Source organism: Magnolia sinica, chromosome 1 (genome assembly GCF_029962835.1).
Source record: "Magnolia sinica isolate HGM2019 chromosome 1, MsV1, whole genome shotgun sequence".
Taxonomy (NCBI): domain Eukaryota; kingdom Viridiplantae; phylum Streptophyta; class Magnoliopsida; order Magnoliales; family Magnoliaceae; genus Magnolia; species Magnolia sinica.
In genome coordinates this window covers 26,772,265-26,797,572 of record NC_080573.1, presented here as the reverse complement: position 1 = coordinate 26,797,572, position 25,308 = coordinate 26,772,265, and the positions used below count along the sequence as shown (strand labels likewise).

General features: G+C 38.9%; 1 long non-coding RNA gene and 1 pseudogene across 1 annotated transcript; both read left to right on the top strand.

Moving 5' to 3' along the window:
• LOC131243478 (CSC1-like protein ERD4) overlaps window positions 1–24,644 on the top strand; it is a 34,390-nt pseudogene extending 9,746 nt beyond the window's left edge.
• LOC131243500 (uncharacterized) lies at window positions 21,936–22,496 on the top strand. The gene is made up of 3 exons (XR_009170100.1): window positions 21,936–22,046; window positions 22,135–22,209; window positions 22,340–22,496. It is a non-coding gene; the product is annotated as an uncharacterized LOC131243500 (long non-coding RNA).
• Window positions 24,645–25,308: the final 664 nt, after the last annotated feature.

The following is a 25,308-nucleotide window of genomic DNA, read 5'->3' as shown; positions in this document are numbered from 1 at the left end:
CGTCAGAGCTATCCGGATGTTGAGCGGGGGTCCCTAGAAGGTGAGAACCGCTGTTATGACCATGATGAAGTTTTTCATTTCCTATGGACAGCATTGGAGTGGCCTGGCCATTTGGATAGGCCGTGTTATGTATTTGCTCGAAATTAATGAAGCAGACCTGGATGTGCGTCGGAGCTATCCGGATGAGCGAGGGTCTCTAGAAGGTGGGAACCATCGTTATGACCATGATGAAGCTGTCCATTTCCTATGGACAGCATTAGAGGGGTCTGGCCATTTGGACAGGCCATGTTTATGTATTTGCTCGAAATTAATGGAGCAGGCCCGAATGTGCGTCGGAGCTATCTGGATGAGCAGGAGTTTTTGGAAGGTGGGAACCACTGTTATGACAATGATGAAGTTGTCCATTTCCTATGGACAGTATTGGAGGGGCCTGGCCATTTGGACAGGCCAGTTTATATCTGTAACGCAGGTACCACATTGTCACACCCCAGACTCGGTAACCGGATTCACAAGGAACCCGATGGCCGGTTCTGGCCGCAACAGCCTTCGTAGTACCCCATTCTCGGCTCCTGAAGCAGATTCCGATCTTGGGATCCTACAAGGAGAATTTCCATAACAATATAACCATTTTCAATATGAGCATACCCAAGATCATAACAAGTAAATATGAGAATAAAAAAAGGCACATATCACAAAATCCACTATGAATTTGAATTTTTACAAGTTTACATAAGGTCCAAAAGGACATACATAAGATAATAGAAGAAAGAAAGGAAGGATGCAATACTGGGTCCTCAAGCTCAGCTCTAATCCAAACTCTGCCACTGCGACACCTGCCTAGGATCTCCTGCACGCATCAATCGTGCATAAGCTTATAGAACCTTAGAGGGTGGTGTAAGTGTGTGATAATAGTGCACAGAAGAAAAATAGGAGATACAGGAAGGAAACATGCTCAATGAGAATATCACTAGCCTTACCAAGGCTTATCATGAATATGATGCAATGAGTATTGGATGCCATACCAAAGCAATGCGTGAAGGGGCTTACATAACCAATACTAATGCGATGTAAGTAATGCTAGTGCTCATAACCAAACCGTATGTCAAGTATATTTCCAATAATAAGGAACTCACCGGGGTCCATTACACTACTGGATGACTGCCGCTCTACAGACCCCGCACAGTCAAATGAGCGTAAGAGACCTCACTACCTGCCTGTGGACAACCAATCACCAGCAAGGCCTGACGGTAGCGGACCCATTCACGAGCTGGTCAGACTCAGCCTAGCAATGCCATCTTACATCAGGCGAGTAAGGCCACACCTAATGGTATAAGGCTCTCGTGCACTCATATATTCAACCCGGTCACGGCGTTGGAGCAAATCCTTGGTACCATGGAAGTTTTGGAAATTTCACCCATGGGCATCCTATGCACCCGGTATGCTCAAGTAACATTTTCGATGTCCAAACATGGCCATCCACGATGTATTTGTGGAGGCTACAACCCTGATGCAGCAAGGGTGATAATGCTCATATATTATGCAATGCCAAATGCATGAATCACACAATCAACTATGCATCAATTCCAAGCATCCAACATACTCAAGAGGGAATATTACGTCCCTCGGGAAGACAGTATACAATGCCCAATGGCACAATCATAACCACACACACACAGTGTCATCCAAGCATACAATGATGCACATGGGTCATGAAGATGGTCTAGGCACATCATGCGGCGATATACAAAGTAAATTACATTCCTCCTATCCAAGAAGGAACCAAGACTAGGTACTTAGACAATATCCATAAGGAATCCCACCTCTAATGGGGGCCCATTTACCTTGGATAGCCCACGAGACTAAGCATACAACTACGGGTCTAAGTAATATAGAAATAAGCCTAGCAACTGTCTAAGATAAGTATCCAATCACTCTTAAATACAACTGGACCTAGAGGGGTCGATAATGGGTACATTTAACCACCATTCCCCAAAAAGGCCTATCAACCATAAACTATATGGATAAAATGCCCAAGGCCTACATTTAAAATAAAAATAAAAGTAACCACATACATATATTCCTCATAATAGGCCATAAAAGGATATAATACCACTTTTAACAACATGAGCTCTAAGAGAGGAATTAAGGCCCAAGGCCCAATTCCCAATGGCCATAGAATCCATGCATTAAGTTGGACTTGGTGGGTAGGCCGCGTACACAATATACGGCCCAAAAAATAGGTTTAAGTTTGGATGAAATGGGCCTCACTACATCAGCCCAATAACTAGCAACTTAAGTGGGCAACCGAGGGCCCAATACTATCCTTACCTCAGCCCACAAGTCCATCAAAATGGTGGAAGTCGGCCCAATGTATGGTTGGGCCAAGCTGGGATGTCCTTGCCCAATCTGGGTTCACTGGATGTCCCAAAATTCTGATCTTAAGATGGGGTCCTCATAAGATCACTAAAAGTGACCCGAAAGAATACACTGATTAAGCCCAAAGATTATAAGAATGCATAAGCATGTAACACATACACAAGTTCTCAATATGGTGAGCCCCACAGCCAAATAAAGTCGTAACCATAAAATTGTACATCGAAGGCCCTTTGATAAACTTTTGGCCCGTTTGACTTCCTGGGCTTGCTAAGGTCCAGAAATTAGTTGAGTATGTGGAAATAATCTCATGAAGGCCAACTATACTCACTGGGGGACCCCAGCAGATGGAGAGTGTGTATATATCATGAAAAGATCAAGTGGGCCTGCTACTGGATTGTGAGTCCAGCAGCAACCCAAGGTAGAGAGTGCTTCCACAATCGGGCGATCGAAGGCTTGGACGGCCTGGACCAAACATGCATTAAGGTAGGTTTCACATACATGCACATTGAGCCTTAAATAAATGGCCTAAGGTCTATGGTGGACCTCTAACCACCCATAGAGAAACCTATGAGCTTACCTTAGGATCACCCAAGAGGACATCCAACCTCAACTGGTTTCCAAGAGGTAGCTCGCCACTACCCATATAATGAAAGATCTAAGGCCTAAGCAATGTGTGGACTAGTAGGCCATACACCAAACCCAACTCATAGGCCATATAGTGGGCCCTCAAGTAAGGTTTGGGCCCAACCACAAAGGTCATAATTCTACATATTGTGGTGGGCTTCATGGGCAGCCCAGTAATTCATTTACATGGGCAAGTTTCATATTAACACAAGTGAGTTGGGCCTCACTTTTGGCCTAAGTACAGGGTCAGTTTAGTGGGCAGCCAAGGGCCCAACTTCTTATGTATCATTGCCCCTAAGCCCATCACAATAGATAGGAGAGTATAGGCCCAAGATCAATGGGCCTATCCAAAAGAACTGAGTCCATAAGGCCTACTTGCTAACACAAACATGCATATACTATATCACATAATGGGCCCTAAAGAAATGACCCAAAACAAAAGTCATTCAATTCATACATTATGGTGGGCTTGAGGGCAGCCCATAAACCCATGAATACACATAGGCAAGGCCTATACTGACAGTGTGGGCCTTGCCACATCATCCCAAAGACTTAGCAAGGCCCTCCACAATATACATTTATGTGGGCCCCGCAAGTCAGCCCATAATTAAGCATTTCATGAGGGCATCATGGCTAATAAATACACACGATCAGCCTGTAGATGGCTCGTTGGGCCCGTGAAATAATAAGGTCAGGCCCTATACGATCTTGGGCTCAAGAAATAGGTTTCCAGCCCATTGAGCCTATAAACTACCAAAAATCTGGTTAAGGCTAACCCCCAACATCACCACAAAGGTGAGCCTTAAGAGCCACTAATTACGCCCAAAAACATCTAAGGAAATAAGGCAAGGAGTGTGTGCAATGCTCCCTTAAATCTGGTGGGCCACAACAACTCCAAAACAGTCAACTATGGAGCAAATTTGGGCCTCTTGTTGGAATTCCAGCCCACCCACTTCCTGGGCCTGCTGGAATCCAGAAATTTATTTAATTCAAATGGGTTACTGGCCCATAGTGACCCACACATATCACAGTGGGTCCCACCGGATGAGAGGGGAGTGCACAACAACACATTAGAAGTGGGCCATGCCGCTGGAATAGAGGCCCAGCAACAGCCCAAGGTAGGGGCGTCCCCTGGTGGGTAGTCCTACGGGCCTGAGTATCTGGCCCAAAACTGACCCAAGTTTGCAGGCCACACCACGGTTAGTACAGGGGCCCGATGGCCATAAAAATTTATAATATGGTCCTCCCATAGGTGGACCATGAATCCTCAAAATTTTGTGATTTTTGGACGGTCAGAAGTATTTTAATTAATTTAAATAAAACAGACCATCAAGAAAATCTGGTGAATTGGGACACCTGAACGTGGTGAGTCAGTCCAACACTTTCCATGGTGTGCACGGGGATCCATTGCCCCCAAAAATTTGTAGGTGGGTCCCACCATAGGTGGATCACCTCCCTGTAAATTTTCATGATTTTAGGATACTCAGAAGTATTTAAATTAATTTAAAGAATACAATCTATCCAGGGTGAAATATTTTTGGAATATAACTGTCCTGAATTTGGGCCATCCAATGGGTGGGTTCTGGGCCTCCAAAATTTCTAAAATTTGGACCCAAGGTCCCTCATCAAGCCTAAAACAAGGTAGGATCCAGAAATATGGCCCACCTTCTTAGAAATTATTTTTTTAATATTATTTTTATGGGACTATGCTGCTGGACTGCATAGCAGAAATTTCTGGTAGTCCAGTATGTTGGCCCACCCTTTTGGATGCCCAAATAGGATTCCTTGGCCCTGAAATTATGTAGATGCTCCTACCATTGGTGGGACACCTCCCTACAAAAATTTAGGATTTTTGGGATAGTAAAAATATTTTATTTAACTCATGCAATTTATGGACAGCAAGGTCCAGATTTTTATTTTCGTGCTGCAGCAATACTGCTGTCCCTGACTTTAACACCCCATTTGAGTGGGCCCAGTCTATGTAAATTTGGAAAAATGCAAGGCCAACCTTCCTATACAAGTATACAGTAAGGTGGGGTCTACAAAGGTGGCCCACCATTTCAAAATCAGGCTGATATTTATGATTTTTCATCAAATAGCGTGGCTGGACAGTCCAGAAAATCTGGACCATCCACCCTCCTTGGCCCACCCTTTTGGGTGATCAAATAGGGACATTTGAAGGTGAGGTTTAGCATACTTTTAGGTGGGGTCCACACCTCAAAGATAAGTCTAAGAAATTAGGAAAAAGGAGACCACAAACAAGGCCTACAACCCATACATTACAGCATAAAAAAAAATTCCAGCAATCTGGACAGCAACATGTTGCTGTCTAGATCAGCCCAAAAAAATTAATAAATGGGAAATAAATCATAGATTCCACAAGGTGGGGTCCACCCTGATGTGTCACGCAACTCCCAGGCCCAGCCCCTCCCTAAGAAAATCCATAAAATCAGGCCCAAAGGCTTTCCAAATCAAGCAGCAAAACTAGGCAGTACAGTTGGGCCTGGGTGTCCAACAATTTGGGCCTAGATGTCCCAAAAATTTAAAAATTCTGATTGCATAGCACATCAGGTGGGCCATATAATCATTACATCCAAACCACAGAAAGGGTAGAAGAGAAGAAGAAATGAAATCTCATCAAGATGGGGTCCATGGAGAATGGCCCCATCAAGATCACATGCATGCAAGTGATGGCTAAAAAAAAAACCTTATCCAAGGAGTGGTGGACCTTCACCATTGATTTGGTGAGTCCTACACTCTCCATATGAAGCAACAAAAGATCTATGAAAATAAGAACCATGCAATCTATCCTACATGCTCACCCACTTGTTGGATCTTCAAGATTCTTCAACCACCATGCTCCTTAAGCTTCAAGGAAGGAGGTTCAATGGTGATGATGGATCTTTCATGGTTAGATCTAGGGGGAAAGGAGAGGAAAGAGGGCTGAAAAAGTTCAGCAATGGAGGACATTGGAGGGCATTTGCAAAGAGGAGAAGAGAGAAATGAAGAAAGAGAGAGGGAGATGAGAGAGTTTCTAAAGTTGAAATGATTACTTTCTTAGAAAAAGTTGAGTTTTTAAAAAGAGAAAATAATCATTGCTCATGGGATAGGGTGGCTCATCATTGCCTAGAGAAGCTAATCTCATCATGGTTTTCTTGAGAAAAGAAGCCATATTGCTAGGCTAAAGGTGGCTTACATGGGGAATAGTGCACACGGGGAAATGTGCAATCAGGTGGGTCCCACCAAAAATACAATCAATGGTCCAAATAATGCGCGACCCATAACTTTTAATGGACACGCTGGATTTACGCATGAGACGCGGTGCTAGAACCGCTGCGACGATGCGGTCCCAGTGGCATAGTCTTGGGTCAATCCGAGTCGGGTCTACGTGACCAAACTCAAGGGTGACCGCAATCACTATCCGAAGGTCGCAGGTCGCTGAAATTTGACCAGTAGGACCACGAGACCAAAATACATGAGATGCATGCTCACACACACACATGCACACATGCGAACTCGGGTCGGGTCTCACACACACCCTTAACCTAAACCACACCCTAAACCTATAACCTAAACCTATTCTCAATTCCCTAAAGTTATAACCTATAACCTATAACCTACGCCTAACCCTAAACCAAAACCTATAACCTAAACCTTAACCTAAACATAAACCTAAACCTAAACCTATAACCTATACTTATAACCTTAACCTAAACTATAACCTATACTTATAACCTTAACATAAACTTATAACCTTAATTTAAATCTATTCTCAAATCTCAAAACCTATACTTATAACCTAAACCTAGACCTTAACCTAAACCTAAACCTATACTTATAACCTATAACCTATAACCTAAACCTTAACCTATAACCCAAACCTTAACCTATAAACTAAACCTATAACCTATAACATATAACCTAAACCTATACTTAACCTTAACCTATAACCTAAACCTAAACCTATAACCTATAACCTAAAACCTAAACCCAAATTAACCTAAACCCAATACCGAACCCGAACTCGATTTCCTAAACCTAAACCTTAACCTATAACCTAAAACCTAAACCTTTAACCTAAACCTATTCTCAAATCCCAAAACCCATAACCTAAACCTAAACCTTAACCTAAACCTACAACCTATAACCTAAACCAAAACCTATAACCTAAACCCAAACCCAAACCCAAACCCAAACCCGAACCCGAATCCCTAAACCTTAACCTAAACATATAACATATAACCTATAACCTAAGCCCATACCTAAACCTAAAACCTAAACCTAAACCTAAACCTAAACCTATAACCTATAACCTAAACCTATAACCTAAACCCTATAACCTTAACCTAAACCTTAACCTAAACCTATAACCTAAACCTAAACCTAAACTTATAACTTAAACCTATTCTCAAATCCCAAAATCTATAACCTAATCCTAAACCTTAACCTATAACCCAACCTAAAGTTAAACTTATAACCTAAACCTATTCTCAAATCCCAAAACTTATAACCTAAACCTAAACCTTAACCTATAACCCAACCTAAACCTATTCTCAAATCCTAAAACCTATAACCTAAGCCTAAACCTTAACCTATAACCCAACCTAAACCTATACTTATAACCTAAACCTATTCTCAAATCCCAAAACCCATAACCTAAAGCTAAACCTTCACCTAAACCCAAACCTATAACCTAAACCCGAACCCAAACCCGAACTCGAACCCAAATCCCTATACCTTAACCTAAACATATAAACTATAACCTATAACCTAAGCCTATACCTAAACCTAATACCTAAACCTAAACCTAAACCTATAACTTAAACCTAAACCTATAACCTATAACCTAAACCCTATAAACTTAACCTAAACCTTAACATAAACCTATAACCAAAACCTAAACCTAAACTTATAACCTAAACCTATTCTCAAATCCCAAACCTATAACCTAAACCTAAACCTTAACCTATAACCCAACCTAAACCTAACCTAAACCTATTCTCAAATCTCAAAACCTATAACCTAAACCTAAACCTTAACCTATAACCCAATCTAAACCTATTCTCAAATCCCAAAACCTATAACCTAACCCTAAACCTTAACCTATAACCCAACCTAAACCTATACTTATAACTTAAACCTATTCTCAAATCCCAAGACCCATAACCTAAACCTATAACCTATAACCTAAACCCGAACCTAAACCCGAACCCGAACCCGAATCCCTAAACCTTAACCTAAACATATAACCTATAACCTAAGCCTATACCTAAACCTAAGACCTAAACCTAAACCCAAACCTATAACTTAAACCTATAACCTAAACCTATAACCTAAACCCTAACCTAAACCCTATAACCCATAACCTATAACCTAAACTCAAATTCCTAAACCTTTACCTATAACCTAACCTAAACCTATACTTATAACCTAAAACTATTCTCAAATCCCAGAACCTAAACTTAAAACCTAAATGTATTCTCCAATCCCTAAACCTAAACCTACACATAATCTTAATCTCAACTCCCTAACCTAAACCTAAACATAAACTTGAAAACCCAAACTTAAACCCAATCCTGAACTTGAACCCGATTTCCTAAACATAAACCTTAACTTGTTCTCAATTTCTTAAAGCTATAACCTATAACCTATAACCTAAACCTAAACCTAACCTAAACCTATAACCTTAACTTAAACCTAAAACCTAAACCTAAACCTAAAACCTAAATGTATTCTCAAATCCTTAAACCTAAACCTACACCTAATCCTAATCTCACTTCGCTAATCGAAACCTAAACTTGAAAACCCAAACCTAAACCCGATGCCGAACTCGAACCCGATTTCCTAAACCTAAACCTTAACCTATTCTCAATTCCCTAAAGCTATAACCTATAACCTATAACCTAAACCTAACCTAAACCTATAACCTTAACCTAAACATAGACCTAAAACCTAAATGTATTCTCAAATTCTTAAACCTAAACCTACACCTAATCCTAATCTTAACTCCTTAACCTAAACCTAAACTTGAAAACCCAAACCTAAACCCGATCCCGAACCCGAACCCGATTTCCTAAACCTAAACCTTAACCTATTATCAATTCCCTAAAGTTATAACCTATAACCTATAACCTATAACCTAAACCTAAACCTAAACATAAACCTGTAACCTTAACCTAAACTTAAAACCTAAACCTAAACTTAAAACCTAAAACTTAAATGTATTCTCAAATCCCTAAACCTAAACCTACGCCTAATCCTAATCTCAACTCCCTAACCTAAACCTAAACCTAAACCTAAACTTGAAAACCCAAACTTAAACCCAATCCCAAACCTGAACCCGATTTCCTAAACCTAAACCTTAACCTATTCTCAATTCCCTAAAGCTATAACCTATAACCTAAACCTAAACCTAAACCTAACTGAAACCTATAACCTTAACCTAAACATAAAACCTAAACCTAAACCTAAAACCTAAATGTATTCTCAAATCTTTAAACCTAAACCTACACCTAATCCTAATCTCAACTCCTTAACCTAAACCTAAACTTGAAAACCAAAACCTAAACCCAATCCCGAACCCGAATTCCTAAACCTAAACCTAAACTTATTCTCAATTCCCTAAAGCTATAACCTATAACCTATAACATAAACCTATAACCTTAACCTAAACCTAAAATCCAAACCTAAACCTATAACCTAAATGTATTCTCAAATCCCTAAACCTAAACCTAAACCTAAACCTATAACCTGCTACATTAACATAAACTTATAACCTAAACCTATAACCTACAACATTAACCTAAACCTATTTTCAAATCCCAAAACCTATAACCTAAACCTAAACTTATAACCTAAAGTTAAACCTTAACCTATAACCTATAACATAAACCTATAACCTATAACCTAAACTCAATTCCCTAAACCTTAACCTATAACCTAACCTAAACCTAAACCTATAACCTACACTTATAACCTAAACCTAAATCTGTAACCTTACCTAAAACGTAAATGTATTCTCAAATCCCTAAACCTAAACCTAAACCTATAACCTACAATATTAACATAAACTTATAACCTAAACCTATAACCTACAACATTAACCTAAACCTATTCTCAAATCCCAAAACCTATAAACTATCTAGAACTCAAGGCATTGTCACTAATCACTGACATGTCCTACTTGTAATTGACAAGCAAATGGAGATTTTCTTTTCATGATGGTCAGCTTTGCTTACACATTTTTCAGGTCATAGATACTCGTGATCAGCGTCTGTTCCACTTGGGAAGTGGGTACTTATGGTTACTGATGGTCCTCCTTGCGAAAATCGTCCAGACGTTTATTTTGACCCTACAAACCATATGGTGAGACTATTCCTTTTGTGTCAATTTCATTCCTCTTTGAGTTTTTATTAATTCATTAAGAATAAAAAAAGAAAATGGTTATACATGATGCACTTCTTTCACTTTGTCTTTCTTTCCCCCAATGGTCACTCCAATTTATGAATGCCATGACTATTTGTAGGATGATGGAATATACGAAGCTGTTGCAAGAAGTGACTTTGTCATTACCAGAGTTGCATTTCGAGACAACTCTTCAAATGTCTACATAAGTGACCCTGGAAGTAATTTTACAGAGGTCACTAAGAAATTGAAAGGAAAAGGAGTGGACTTGGACAACAATCGGTTTTTGATTCTTCAGGTGGGTGATGGGCTGATGGTTGAAAAAGGGCTATTTACTTATGAAAAAAATATCATACCGTCAAAATATATCTTCTCTTTCAATTCTTTATCAATGAAATTTCAGGGTAAAGTCAAGCAAATTTCTCTAATGAAGCCAAAGATTTGTATTTTCTGCATTATTGTAATTGTAATTGATTGAATGAAGGATTGTAATTGATTGTAATTGAATAAATGAATGATTGTAATGGAATGAATAAATGAATGAATGATTGTAATGGAACGAATGAATGATTATTCAGATGGTAATTGAATGAACAAATGATTATATTTTTTTAATGTAGAAAATAGCTACCGATATTGACCGTAGACGATAATCTGACAGCTGTAGCCATTATTAAATTTGGCATATTGCTACGGACTTTTAGCTACAAATAATATCCGTAGCTATTTATGCTTATCGCTACAGATATAATTGCTACGGATTATATCCGTAGCTGTTGTAACCTATAGCTATGGATTAAATCTGTAGCTATAAGTTCAAGACCTATTGTTACGGCACCTACGACTACGGTCGTGCCATGGACTAGCTACGGACTAAAACCGTAGCCATAGGTCTATGGCTACGGATTTTATCCATAGCATTTGCCCATTTTTCTGGTAGTGGTAGTGGAGTTGGCAATGGATGGGGGTGAATCGGAATAGATGTGGCTTCGTACTACGGTAGTTAACCCTTCGATGAAGGGAGGGCTTCGCACCCAATTAGGCTTCACAACTCAGAGAGTAAGAAAATGCAGAATTTTTATTAATCTTCAATCAATTAAAAAAGTTACAAGGGTGCCTATTTATAAGAAAACTCTATACCCCAAAACTCGCGCCATGTGCATAACCTATTACTTGGAGATGAAGTAAACCAAAATAAAAACTAATCAAAGAAATCTAAAGCGTACATGATGTTCTAAATAACATTAATAAGCAAAACCTAAAATATGAAATCAATCTAACTAGTGGGCTACGATCATGAGATCCCATGATGGGCTTTTCTTAACTAACGGGCCCGCTCTTTTGAATCAAAACTTTGTCTTCTAGGTAGGAGGCCCTCCCTGGACGTCGTCATCGATTCAGATCAATGATAAGGCCCTCCTTCTGGCGTACGTGGGTAGGGGGGGGGTGTGAGTGCGCGTGTGCGCGTGATGTCCCCATCTTCATTTTATTTCAGAATCAAACTACAACTCAAACACTCGAAAATCGTGACTTACTATAAATAGTAAACTTACTATTTATAGATGGTCATGTTCATACTACACTTCATCGTTTTCGGCCAAAAATAGTAAGTGTCCTATTTGGCTTAACCATGTTATTCTCTTAATTTATCTAAGCACTTTTTATGTTGGACACAACTCCTAAAACTCAATGGATCAAAAAATATGATCGAACTAAAACTTACTATAAATAGTAAAAACAAAAATAAAATGAATTTTCGACCGTTGATATGATGGAATCTCACAAATTCAGCGTGGGCAACCCAGTGTAGCAGGTTGGTTGGCTAAAGTAGCTTCTCCTACCACAGAATCATATAAGGTACATTGAATAACTCATTCTAGTTTGCAAGGTATTCATGTTCTTAAGGTTTTGATGGTCCGGATCACTTCCGCCTCTGATCGGGCCTTCTCTGGTCCATCTTGGCCATGAAATTGTTCGCAACCTGCTCTACATCAAACATGGTTCTTGTATGCTTGTATATGTGTGTGTATCGTATGCTATAGTTTTGCTTCTAGAAGAGATCTCTCTCTCTTCTTTTTTTTCTTAAAAAAGAAAAGAAAAAAAAAAAAAAAAAAAAAACAACACGCACACACCCCCACACACTCATGCCTTAGTGGGATTTCACCACCTATGGGTAGTCGAACCCTTGACCAGGTGTTGAAACTCCTAAGAGTCTAGAAGAGATCTCTTGCATGTGCATCACCAAACACCAAACACTTTGCAACATTTTGCAAACATGACCTATGTGTGTGAGATCCAAGCCATCCATAAAGTGTATGTGTGCATGTGCAAAGTGTATGAACATCACCCAACACCAAACACTTGGCAACATTTTGCGAACATTCACTACAAGAAAGTAGGCCTTTAGCCTCAATTTTTTAGCCTTGGTTCAAAAAAAGGAGGCTAAATATGATTTTTAGCCTCGGTTGTAAAGGAACTAAGGTTAAAAATTCACTTTTTGCCTTGGTTGATGAGAAACTGAGGCCAAAACTCTTCCCTTTTGCCTCGGTTGGTGAGAAACTGAGGCTAAAAGTCAGCCCTTTTGCCTCGGTTGGTGAGCAACTAAGGCCAAAAGTCTGCTCTTTTGCCTCGGTTGTTGAGAACTGAGGCCAAAAGTCTGCCCTTTTGCTTCGGTTGGCGAGCAACTGAGGCCAAAAGTCTGCCCTTTTGCCTCGGATGGTGAGCAACTGAGGCTAAAAGTCTACCCTTTTGCCTCGGTTGTTGAGAACTAAGGCCAAAAGTCTGCCCTTTTGCCTCGGTTGATGAGAAATTGAGACCAAAAGTCTGCCCTTTTGCCTCGGTTGGTGAGAAATCGAGGCCAAAAGTTTGCCTTTTTTCCTCGGTTGGTGAGCAACCGAGGTTAAAAGTCTGCCTTTTTGCCTCAGTTGTTGAGAAACTGAGGCTAAAAGTCTGCCCTTTTGCCTCGGTTGGTGAGAAACTGAGGCCAAAAGTCTGCCCTTTTGCCTCGGTTATTGAAAACTGAGGCCAAAAGCCTACCTTTTTGCCTCGGTTATTGAAAACTGAGGCCAAAAGTTTATCATTTTATCTCGGTTGGTGAGCAACTGAGGCCAAAAGTCTACCCTTTTGCCTCGGTTATTGAAAACTGAGGCCAAAAGTCTGCCATTTTGCCTCGGTTGGTGAGAAAGTGAGGCCAAAAATTTGCCATTTTACCTCAGTTGGTGAGCAAACGAGGCTAAAAGTATGTCCAATGTCTACTCTTTTGCCTCGGTTGGTGAGTAACTAAGGCCAAAAGTCTGTCATTTTCACGGTGGGCCACGGTAACATTGCAAAGGTAAATGGTCCTGTTATCACTGATCCATGCATTATGGCCCATTGGAATGTTAAATCAGTCTACTATTTTGGGTCCCATTCCAAAATAATATATCATAAGAGATGAATGGAGCGGATGCCATGTCATGGTGGGCCATACAGAGGTCCCTGGCCGTTTTTGCCTCAGTTATGAAAACTGAGGCCAATATCACACCGGTCACCTGCCGTTACACTGAGAAAAGAGCAAGGGTACTTTCGACCTTGCGTTTTTGTTATTTCTACAAAAGCAAGGCACTATCTCTTTCTCAGCATTTCAAGCAAAAGGTCTCTGCGAGTCCACACAAGTCTCCCAAAACCCTCGTTTCTCTCGATTTCTGCTCGAAAATCGCCGTCTCTTTCTTCACTTCCAACTATTTCATCGATTGATGGCGAAAGGAGCTTCAGAATTCTCGTTTCTCGAACGTGCAGGTCAGTATTGCTCTTATTCCCGCATTTTCTCATTAAATCTCATCGAAGATCGGATGTTCAAGCTCTCAATTTTGTTTTTCTTGATTTGTTTGGAATTTCTTTGCTGTTCTTCTATTTTTTCTCGATCGAGAACCCTAGATCGTCTGGTTTAGAGAGGAATGCAGAGATTTTTTTTTTTTTTTTTTTGGGAATTCTGTCGGATTCCCATAAAGAAGACCTTTGCTATTTCCTTGTTTGCAGATTTTGATTCTTTTAGCATGTTTTTGAGTTTTTTCTAGTTGAAACCCTGGAAACAGAGATTTCACATGGAAATTTCGTCGATTTTTTAAAATGTTAGGAAAATTTTTCTTACTCTTGCTCTTGATTTCTCATTTTCTTTTTTCTTTTAATGATTTTTTTTTTTTTGGCTATTTTGAGTTTCTGTTGATTCATGACTTTAGAAGTGGAAATTTTGCGAATTTCTTTGGAAATACTTCTCATTGTTGTTATTTTTCATTTTCTTCATTTTGATGATCTTTTCTCTATCCTTTGTATGCATTTTTTTCCTATATGAGACCCTAAATTTTCAGACTTGGAGAGAAGAATTTGGTTTCTGATGGTAGTTAGGTTCAGATCTTAGTACTGGAACAAGATCTATTGTTTTTTTTCTCCAAAATTTTGAGTCTCCCTGTTATCTAGATCTGTAGATAAAAGGATTAGTGCTTTCCTAAAAAATCTCACATTGTAAAGAGCTCGAAGGATTGAAAAATCTGCTCCAACGCCATCATATCTTTAACTTGGATTATTGTCATTCTAAGCTTTTAGATCAGATCTGTAAAAATTAAAATTAAAAAATTAAAAATTAAAAAATAATAATTTGTTGCTTGCTATGAATGGCTCTACATGCCAACCTGGCACAAATCTAATTATAAGCACAATGTTTTAAGTTACTTGCTATGAATGGCTTTACTAATTATAAGCACAATAATTTAGCTTTCATTTTATTTGAAGTTATTATAATTTTTGTTGTAGGCCAATGATAATAATGTTGATGATGATTTATATTGCTATGAATGCCAGGTCAACCAAGGTGGACTCGATAGACTAATCAAACTTTCATCTATATTTTCTGAAGACCCATCTGTGCTACAAGAGGTACATTGAGAGATGAGTTGTGCCAGACTTAAAGTTGAATACATATGATAAGACAGATTGCTATGCACTTGCAAATCCATTACTTTGTTTTATGAGAAATGCAAAAGGGACCAGCCTGAGTGGCATTCCATGGAACTTCCATTCTATAAACATGTTTGAGGATACATTTGAGACTGTCATATAAGCCTTTTTAACATGTATGGTGATTTATTTAGCCTTTTAAGCATGATAGGCTATCCTTAGGTAACTGTTGCATTAACTGTATACTCTGTACTGATTTTTCTCTTTATGGTAGTGTAATAATGCTTGAGGAACTACTTACATGTTATCTATGCAGGATGGCATGTGCACTACATGACTTTGCATGCACCTAGATTGGCTCTAAAAGTCCACACAGTTATTAAAAAATAAAAAGGCTTTTGCATAACTACGCATATTTTCTTAGCTACCTCAATGTCACATAGCTGCCACATGTACACTTAGTTTTTTTGAGATTGCAATCATTCATGGTGTGGATGTTTAGGGGTTTTGTAATTTAATTAGGTGCCGTGCTCCCTTAGTAGTAGCTAAGGGATGTGTTGGTGACTCTAGAGGAGTCCTGAAGCCTTGGCGACCAATTTATACTAGAATATAAGATAGTAGCAGGATCAAGTCGTATTTATGTGTATTTATGTGTTTGACATGCAAAAGAATCCAAGGGCTGTCTTAAAATGAGGGTTGCAGATTGGAAAAAGGTGGGCCATACTTTTTTGCTTCATGCTTTGTTTGCTAATGAACTTGGAGATTTGGAATTTCGTCATTTTTTATTAGAGTACGTATTTTAATTGACTTCTTACAATCATTCTATCAAATATAACATATACACTTATTAGATTCAGTAATGAAATTTAATTTTCTACAAATATGCTATAGAATTTGAATATATTATTACTTCTGAATTTCAAGGCACATTGCAAGCTACCAAATCCAACTAGGATTTAGAATCACCTCCATTTGTAATTTGGAATCCAATCCAATCCAATATGAGCACCCAAATGAGCCTGGAAGGAAAAAGTCACATGGTATAATTTTAGATTATGCTCTATAAAATGGTGAGTTAGCTGTATGGTGTAGACTCATATGTATATATACAACTATGCCAAGCATGCAGTTGAAGAGGAAAGTCGATTGGGTAACCCAAACACACCCTAAGCCCTCCATGATGTATGCGTTTTATCCACGATCTCAATCCATTTCACCATCTCATTTTAGTACATGAGAATAAAAATGAAGCATATCAAAGTTCAAGCAGTCTACACAATAAGAAATAGTGGTGATTGAACATCCACCATTAAAAACTTCATAGATGCTGCAAATGTTTTGGATTAAGCTGATATTTATGTTTCCTCTTCATTAGGATAGTGTGACCTTATCAACAGTTGGATGAAAAATAAACATTATTGTTGGTTATTGTGGTGTAGTCCATTTAAGCTAATTAGGATCTGCTTTATTTTTGGAATCATACCCTAAAATGAGCTCCTAAAAACAAATTATATAAAACACCTACATTGCAGTGAACCCCACAACAGTCACCGCCCAATCTGCTTCCACCGAAAAATATTCACCACTCTAATAGTGCCCATCCAATATAGAAACCTAGCCCCACAAAATATTTGATCGAATGGTTGGAATCGTTCAACCTTGTGGCCCTTGAGAGGTGGTCCATCAAATGGGCGGTCTTAATCATTGGGTGTTCCTAAGTTGATATTAGACCTTATAGGCTGCCTTTATTTTATTTTTTTTCTAAAATTTGGCACCTACATGCACCCTCAATGCAATAACGGCACAGTACATTCTCAGCCACAGGAAATATTAATCTGAGAGTGGGAATGAAACCGTATGTCTCTGTTTTTATTTCTCTTTTATATTTCTCGAGCCTATAAATGCACTGTACTAATCAGATTTCAAATCTTTCTTTGTTTTTTTTTCGTTCTTTCCACTGGAGCCCACTTGAGAGAGAAATGATACCATGGCTTATGACACACAGTCTTTTTCTTAACGTTAGAAGTCTCATATATATAGAATATCCTATTCATACCAAAGATGGAACAAACCATGTTGATCACCTTGTATGCTCCTCATGCTCCTCTTATGGCTGATACTCAACTTCTCTGTTAATGAATTAAGTCGTTCGGTCATCAAGTGTCAGGGCTTACTCAATATGGTTCTTTTTATGTCTATTTGGTAGGTATCCCAACAGATTGGTGCTGAGTTGTATACAGATCTAATGCCTACAAAGTGAACCCGGTTTCCAATCACTTCCATGTTAGTGCCAGAAATTTGCAATTCTGTTATCTTGCATATCAAAATTAGTGCGTTTTGAATTTGGCTATCATTTAGCTTTGTAATCCTTGGTATAGTATTCCTTTGTCTCCATCGAGGATGCCCTGCAGGTTGCACTACCTATGCTACCATGGTGGAGACTAGTTGCAGTTATATGAGAGATATTAGAAGCCTTTGTCATGAATATTTCCACTGAACTTAATACAGACAAATCAAGGGACAGAAGAGCCTAGGGGATGCCCTACTCATCGAGTGCTAGAGAAATTCTTCTCCTTTATTTTCACTTGCAGTGAAATGGAACTTTTTAGATGATTCCAAATTAAAGCAGAGAAGGTATGATACTTAAGCTTTCCAACCCCAGCAGTCCTTGACGATTGGTATCTGAGAACTGATTCCCAATAAAAGCTGGATGCACTCGAAGCATGAATTTCTGCTTTTCATGCTGGTTCATCCTGGAACCAGAGGCTAACAATAGGTAGAAAAGGGAATAGGGGTGGAATGAATGGTTGTGTAGCAGGTTAGGCCCAGTTGCTCCTCTGGTTTCCATTTTAATGTCCTGAAATACTAAATGAGAAGGGAGAATGTTACATATTAACTAGGAACTGTGGTGAATGTCGCATATAAAAAGATTCATGAGATTGTTTGGACTACGGAAGTTCAATGATTCTTACCTTCAAAATGGGAGAAGAATGATTGGTGGGAAATTCATATTCTTAGAGGCATAAGAAGTCAATGTAGTGCCGACTTATACATTGCCAATGAAGAATCTTTTTGTACCATTTCTTTGCTAGAAGACTGTTTGAAGTATTCCATAGTGTGCATGCATGTGTTGGCATGTAGAAAATAGGACACGATGATATGATATGATGATTATTTTGATAGAATATGAGTTGCTTTAACTTTTCTGAGAAATAGTTATAGAAGGTTGATTTGTCTTTTTAAATTCTTTTTTCTACATTTCCTTACTCAAAGGCCGTTGGGCTGTTGGGAATCCAATGTCCATCCTAATCCCCAACCCTAGTTTTTCCATACAAACCACCTTTAGAGCCAACCCCAGCCAATAATCTAGAAACCCTAGAGGCAAGATTCCTTTAGGTTATTTTGTGTTGGGACTCCACACACACGCACACTCATACCATCTTCCTTTCTTCTTTATTCTTCTGCTGCTAGTGAAGTGGTCCTCTAGTTTGTGGCATCTGAAGGTGGGATTTTCACTCCTGATTGTGATTGGTGCATATTCAACTATTTCATTAAATTCAATTCCATCTGATTTGCTTCATTAGTTTCTTTCAGAAGATGCTGTTGGCGATGGTTCTTGTTAGTCATTCCTAGTGCTGGTATGTTGGCGATGGGACTTACTAGCAAAATTTCTGTTCACGAGCACCTTTTTTTTTTCCTTCATCATACACTGCATACCATTGTTCTGCTAGAACATGACACGGGCCCTGAACTTTACAAGTTATTTTCCTTCTTGCAAGTAGAAGTCTTCATCTTTTACTTGTTTGGAATTGTAGCTACACTGACCTTGGCGCTTTAATGTATGATATACTGGAGTTGTTATATTTGAGTCCATTCTTCAGGACATGTTTGAGGAGAAAAGGAGAATTCTAGAACCAGCAGGTGCACTTGCCCTAGCTGGAGCAGAAGCTTACTGCAAGTACTATGGTCGGAAGGGTGAAAATGTTGTAGCAATAACCAGTGGGGCCAACATGAACTTTGATAGGCTGAGGTTGGTGACTGAACTTGCTGATGTTGGTAGGCAATGAGAGGCTGTACTAGCTACTTTTATGCCGGAGGATAAAGGGAGCTTTAAAAGATTTTGTGAACTGGTATGCTACCAAAAGTCATTGCATCAACCTTTCATGCCACAGCTGCTGTGTTTCATCCTTGTTGAACCAAATCTCATATGTTATATGGCAGGTTGGTCCAATAAATATCACTGAATTTAAATACAGATATGATGCCAGAAAAAACGAAGCTCTTGTTTTGTACAGGTTAGTAGCAATATGATTTTATTCAGTCGTTAACCTACTGAGTGGCTTTCCCCAAATTTCTTTATGCAAGGAAAACAATGGTATCTTTTCCCCAAATTTGGTTTCCACCAAGAGAATGTTCTACAGTACATTGATCTCTTCAATGATATTCTTAATGATATTCTTAATGATCTCTTCAATGATATCCTGGAACATGAGAACTTCCATTAGTAGCATTTTCTGGTTGCCTGTCATTTGAGAGAATCTTATATTCTAATTTGTTGGGTTTCCATGTGGTCTAGTTTGATGATTTCTTGGATTTACTTGCAGAGTAACCCAATTGCAAGATGGCACATTTGCCAAGGTTCAATCAACAATATTTCTTTCTCGACAGATGGAACATATTTGACCACTGTTGGAAGAGATGGTAATGCTAACCTTTCAACTTCTTAGTTGTGTTCTTTTTCATGTTTACTTCATGTTGATGTCAGGACCTAGATACCTGAGATCCGCTGCCGCATGCAGGTTACCTGAAAGTATTTGACTACTCTAAAGAACAGTTAATTTGTGGCGGAAAAAGCTATTATGGTGCTTTATTGTGTTGTGCCTGGAGGTGACTTCTACTTTTCTTTCTTTTTCTTTTTCCTTTTTTTTTCCCTGGTTCTCCATGTTATTCAACATGTTGTATGTGTTTGCTCATTGTATCATTTATATGGGTCCCTGCAAGTTCTTTTTTCTGAACAACTAATAAATCCTTTTTAAAACAGAATTTAATAATTAATCTTAATAATGTACTGTTTCTCAGCTCTGATGGAAAATACATTTTGACTGGTGGTGAAGATGATCTAGTACAAGTTTGGAGTATGGAAGATCGGAAGGTTGTAGCATGGGGTGAGGGACACAACTCATGGGTAATTCTTTTTCCTATTAAATATTCACTGTTGCACTTGTTTTACTTGTATATTCATGACTCGCGAATATTTAATTTTTTTATTTTTTATTTGCTGACCGACAGGTTAGTGGAGTTGCTTTTGACTCATATTGGTCATCGCCAACTTTAGATGTCACAGGAGAAAATGTCATGTACCATTTCAGTTCTGTTGGTCAGGTATAGAAAGCTTCTAACTTACAAATTATCCATAGTATCTAATGTATCAACATCAATAAAGTTTCTTATTGAATAAAATGTGTACGGTTTACTTTTCACGCATTTGACTATTGAATGCATGGTCAAGTTTGGAATGTTTAAACTTTACTCAAATTGGAAATAAATGTTCAAATGCAACCGACCAATTCTGCGGCTGAGGAGATGGAAGACGGGTAATGCTACTCGACTAAGAGAAAAAAGCATCTTTTGTTCAACTTGTCAATGGCACAGGTGGAACCACCTTTCAGTAGCCTAATCCTTCAATCTCATGGTTCATGGGTTGGGCTGTGCCCTAATATCTTTGTTATCTGAATACCACCATATGAAAATGGACCAGTCTTCCTGGTAGCATCAATATAATTGATAATATTGGTGATATTATCAGTTGTTATTTATCTGTGCCGTTGGGTTAGAGTATTGAATATCAAGTGTAAAACTAGATTTAACAGTATCAATGATATTCTTAATGACATCACACTATTTCATGATAGAAACATCCAGCTGTAATTCCACTCTGTCGGTCTGTTTTTCACTGTTTTTACAATACACAAAGCGGTTGTCGAGGTCGAGCTCGCATTTGGAATTTGGAGCGTCTGATGGAATCGAAGACGAATACTCTGACGAATTTATGGTCAGATCTTCAATTTCCATAAAATTTCTTAATTTTTTTAGTTGTTGTAACTCCCACATTTCAGCTTTGTTTTTATCAATTTCTTTCATTTTCCATTCCTGTTATTTTAGTAAACCAGAATGTATCAGTACTTAAATATAGTTGTTAAACTCAAATCAGGGTAAAGTCTCAGTGACTATCAATTGACAAATGGCAAATTGAATGTTTCATTGGATTTTCTTGTCATAATGGCAGTTGCCGAAATGTAATTTGAATGCATTTTGCCTAATGGATATTTTCTTACCTAAATTGGTAGGTTCGATGTCATACGACACAATTTAATTGCGGTTGGGTGTTCTATTGGCATTCACCTAAATGTTACTTTCTATGATATTTCTATGTTTGTGCAAAATGCAGTTAGTCGATTGGTATGATGGCTACATATTTCTGTGCTTGATCTGTATGTTACTATTTATAGGTAGCAATGGCCTAGAAAAGATTAATTCATGATCTTTCTTGTACCAGAAGGGCAGGGACTAGCACTACTGCAGATATGATCGGGCAGTTTAGAAAATCGCTACATTAGAAAGGAAGATTTATTAATATTTTCTCTTCAACATCATTTTAGCATGACTAAACAATTGTCTTGGAAAATTTGTTAATACTTCGAACACTGATTGTAAGTTTGGCACCTTTTTTGTTTAATTATATTATGAATTTATATTGGAAACCTGAGAATTAAACGATGGTATTGGTGGTGAGTGTAGAAACATGAGTCGCAATCAACTTCAGGGCGAATTGGGTGGCCAATTTGGTGGACAACTAACTGGTCTCTCGACATTGTGAGTTAGTTCTCTCTTCTCATTAAAATAGCAACAATTCTTAGCCGTTTTAGCATCATGGGAAAATGTTTTCTCATTAATCTATTGTTGACAATGGGTGAAATTGCTTTTGTTGAGTTTCCTTATTCAGATACACTGTAGAAGCCCTGGAGATGCTGTTGTTGCCCATGGCAAAAGATGGTACTGAGGCTCTTAGCTCAATGGGAAATGACGCTCCTTTGGCTGTGATGTCCAACAGAGAGAAACGTACATTTGAGTATTTCAAGCAGATGTTTGCTTAGGCTACAAAACCATCGATTGATCCGATTCGAGAGAAAATAGTCATGTGGAAGGGGACCTTGCTGAAACAGTTCATGTGGAAGGCTATGTGGCAGTTTGCGTGTTTTGAAAACTTTAAAAAAACCATTAATTGTTTTCTTGATTGTTGTCTTGATGGATGTTAAATGGGTGAAACATGTACAGGTTCAATCATTGGTTGATTATAATAAGCTTTTGTTGATAGAAACTAGATTTAGCCTCAATTATTGATAAATGATGTTAAAAATTGAATTTAGCCTCAGTTGATGCCAACGAAGGCTAAATCTATCTTTAGTCTCAGTTTTGCCTTAGTTACCTAAACTGAGACTACAACTCCCGTGGCTAAAGGCTTTAGCCTCGGTTGTTAGGAATCGATGTTAAAAATAGATTTAGCTTCAGTTGGAGGCGATTGAGGCTAAAATTTGGATTTAGCCTCAGTTAGAAACAATGGAGGCTAAAATTTTGATTTAGCCTCATTTCGAGAAAACTGAAGCTAAAAAGGTTCTTTTAGCCTCACTTGAAGAACCGATGCTATAAAAGTCATTTTAGTCTCGGTTGCTAAAACTGAGGCTAAAGCCTTTAGCCACGGGGGTTTCAACCTCGGTTTGGATAACTGAGGCAAAACTGAGGCTAAAGGCTTTAGCCTCAGTTTTTAACCTTTTCAACTACAGTTTTGAACTGAGGCTAAAGCCTCCTTTTCTTGTAGTGATGGTCCATGTGTGCGAGATCCAACCCATCCATAATGTGGGCCACGAAGATGCCCTGGTCAAAACCAGGCCACTCAACTCATCAAGGTGGGTGATGTTCAGATCACATAATACCTGAAATTTCATTATCTCAGAAGAGAAGTCAGTGACAGGTTGTCACACAAATCAGGCGAGTCCAATTGACATTGGAAACATTGGTATGTTTATAGAAAGAAACAACTGTCCATATGTGGCCTTCTTGATTATTAGGGTGGCCTGTTTCTTGGGCCAGGTCATCTACACTCATACCATGGCTTTGGTGCCCCACTCAATTGTTGTCGCCTGTAGAGATGTGTGTGGGCTTACCAAAACCTTTATTTTGTAGAATGAAAATCACTATGTTCACATGCGATGTTTTTATTTCCACTGAGGCGTCCCTCTATGTATGACATCTGAATAGTTTAAAAGGTGGGCTACATCATGAAGGTCACCTGGGATGAAAACCATTCATCAAGAGGGCTATGCCAATGAAATCAATTAACAGCTGATGTTCAACTCAAGGTAATTAATTGTCTGGCCCACCTGATGAGTGTCTTGTTCCAATATTCCCTCTAGGGGAATTTCATGGTACAGTCTGCCCTCTTCATCCATTGAAGCAACACAAGCAGGGGGGAAAAAAAGATCTTTAAAAAATATGAAATCAGGCAATCTAGAGGAGATCACTCACATCTTATATGTAGCTTGTATGGAAGATTAGTCACTGATTATAATCATATTTTTATCATTTGAAATTTGGATACTCAATACCAATTCCTTTTTTTCCCCTCTTTACACAGGCGCTGAAATTTTATGTTCCCAAATACGCCCCCCTTTTTTTCCCCTCTTTACACAGGCGCTGAAAGTTTATGTTCCCAAATACGAGAGCAATGGGCAGATGTGGCCTCACATTCATGTACGGATCATCTCATCTTTGGTGCTCTACCAAATTGGCATGATCGACTACTTTGCTAATAAGGAATTCTACTACGCCCCTTTCCTGTTCCCCCTTCTCATACTCTCTGCCTTCTTCACTCACATCTGCAACAAGCGCTTCTACCTTGCCTTCCAACGCACCCCTCTCGAAGTTGTCAGCCAGAATTCGGAGGAAATCCCATGGAATATGTTTTCAAGGCGTATGTTCCACGGTGCTTGAGCGTGGAGAAGTTCGATGATGATTATTAGGAGCTCAACAGTGCTTGATTGCACTTCAAGAACATGATCCTTTGTAAATGTATGTATTTCCACTTTCAGTGTTTTCTCTGATCTTTGTAGATGAAGACGTAAGAATTGTTCTGATGTTCAGTTTGTTTGTTGATAATATGGTTTCAAATACTATTTTATCATTGATTTAAGAATTTGCTGGGTCTTTGTATGAAACACTATATCTGTCAATGTGATGATTTGTTATGTGAAGAGGGTCTGTAGTAGCTACGACTATGGACTCTGGAGAAATGTGATATGCATTCATGGTTCACACGTCTCAACTTGCACATTTGTATGAGATTCAAGCCTTTTCATTAGCTGGGCCCCATGGGGTAGACTCTGGGCCAAGAATGAGACCAGTCCGCTTATCTGGTTCACTGAAGATGTGTGTTGAACATGAACTTCTAGAATGTTTAAATGTTAGTTTTTTCATCAGTACATTTCTTTCGTACAGTGCAACACATTTGCCATTGATTCATGGCCACAGGTCACAAAGTGTGTGAGATCCAATCCTTGCCATGTTGGGACTCGACCGATGAGCAGCATGGGTCGCACAAATGTTCCATTTTGGCTTGTGTGAGCCTCAGGTCCCTTGGGAGTGGGAAGTGCACTGGGCTAAAATTCATTTTCACTCTATGTCTCATTTCCTTGGTGGAGAAACACATTTCGATTCCCTATGAAATTTAAAATGCTCTTGAATCCAATCACACCCAGCTTCTGTTCCTCATAGAAATTGCTGGGTAATGCCGACATTCTTCACCCTTTGGTGTACCCCATCCATTGCTCTTGAATCCAATCACCACCCGACTTCAGTTCATCGTACAAATTGCAGATTGCAGATAAGTCAGCATAACTTTTCGTCACAAACACAATT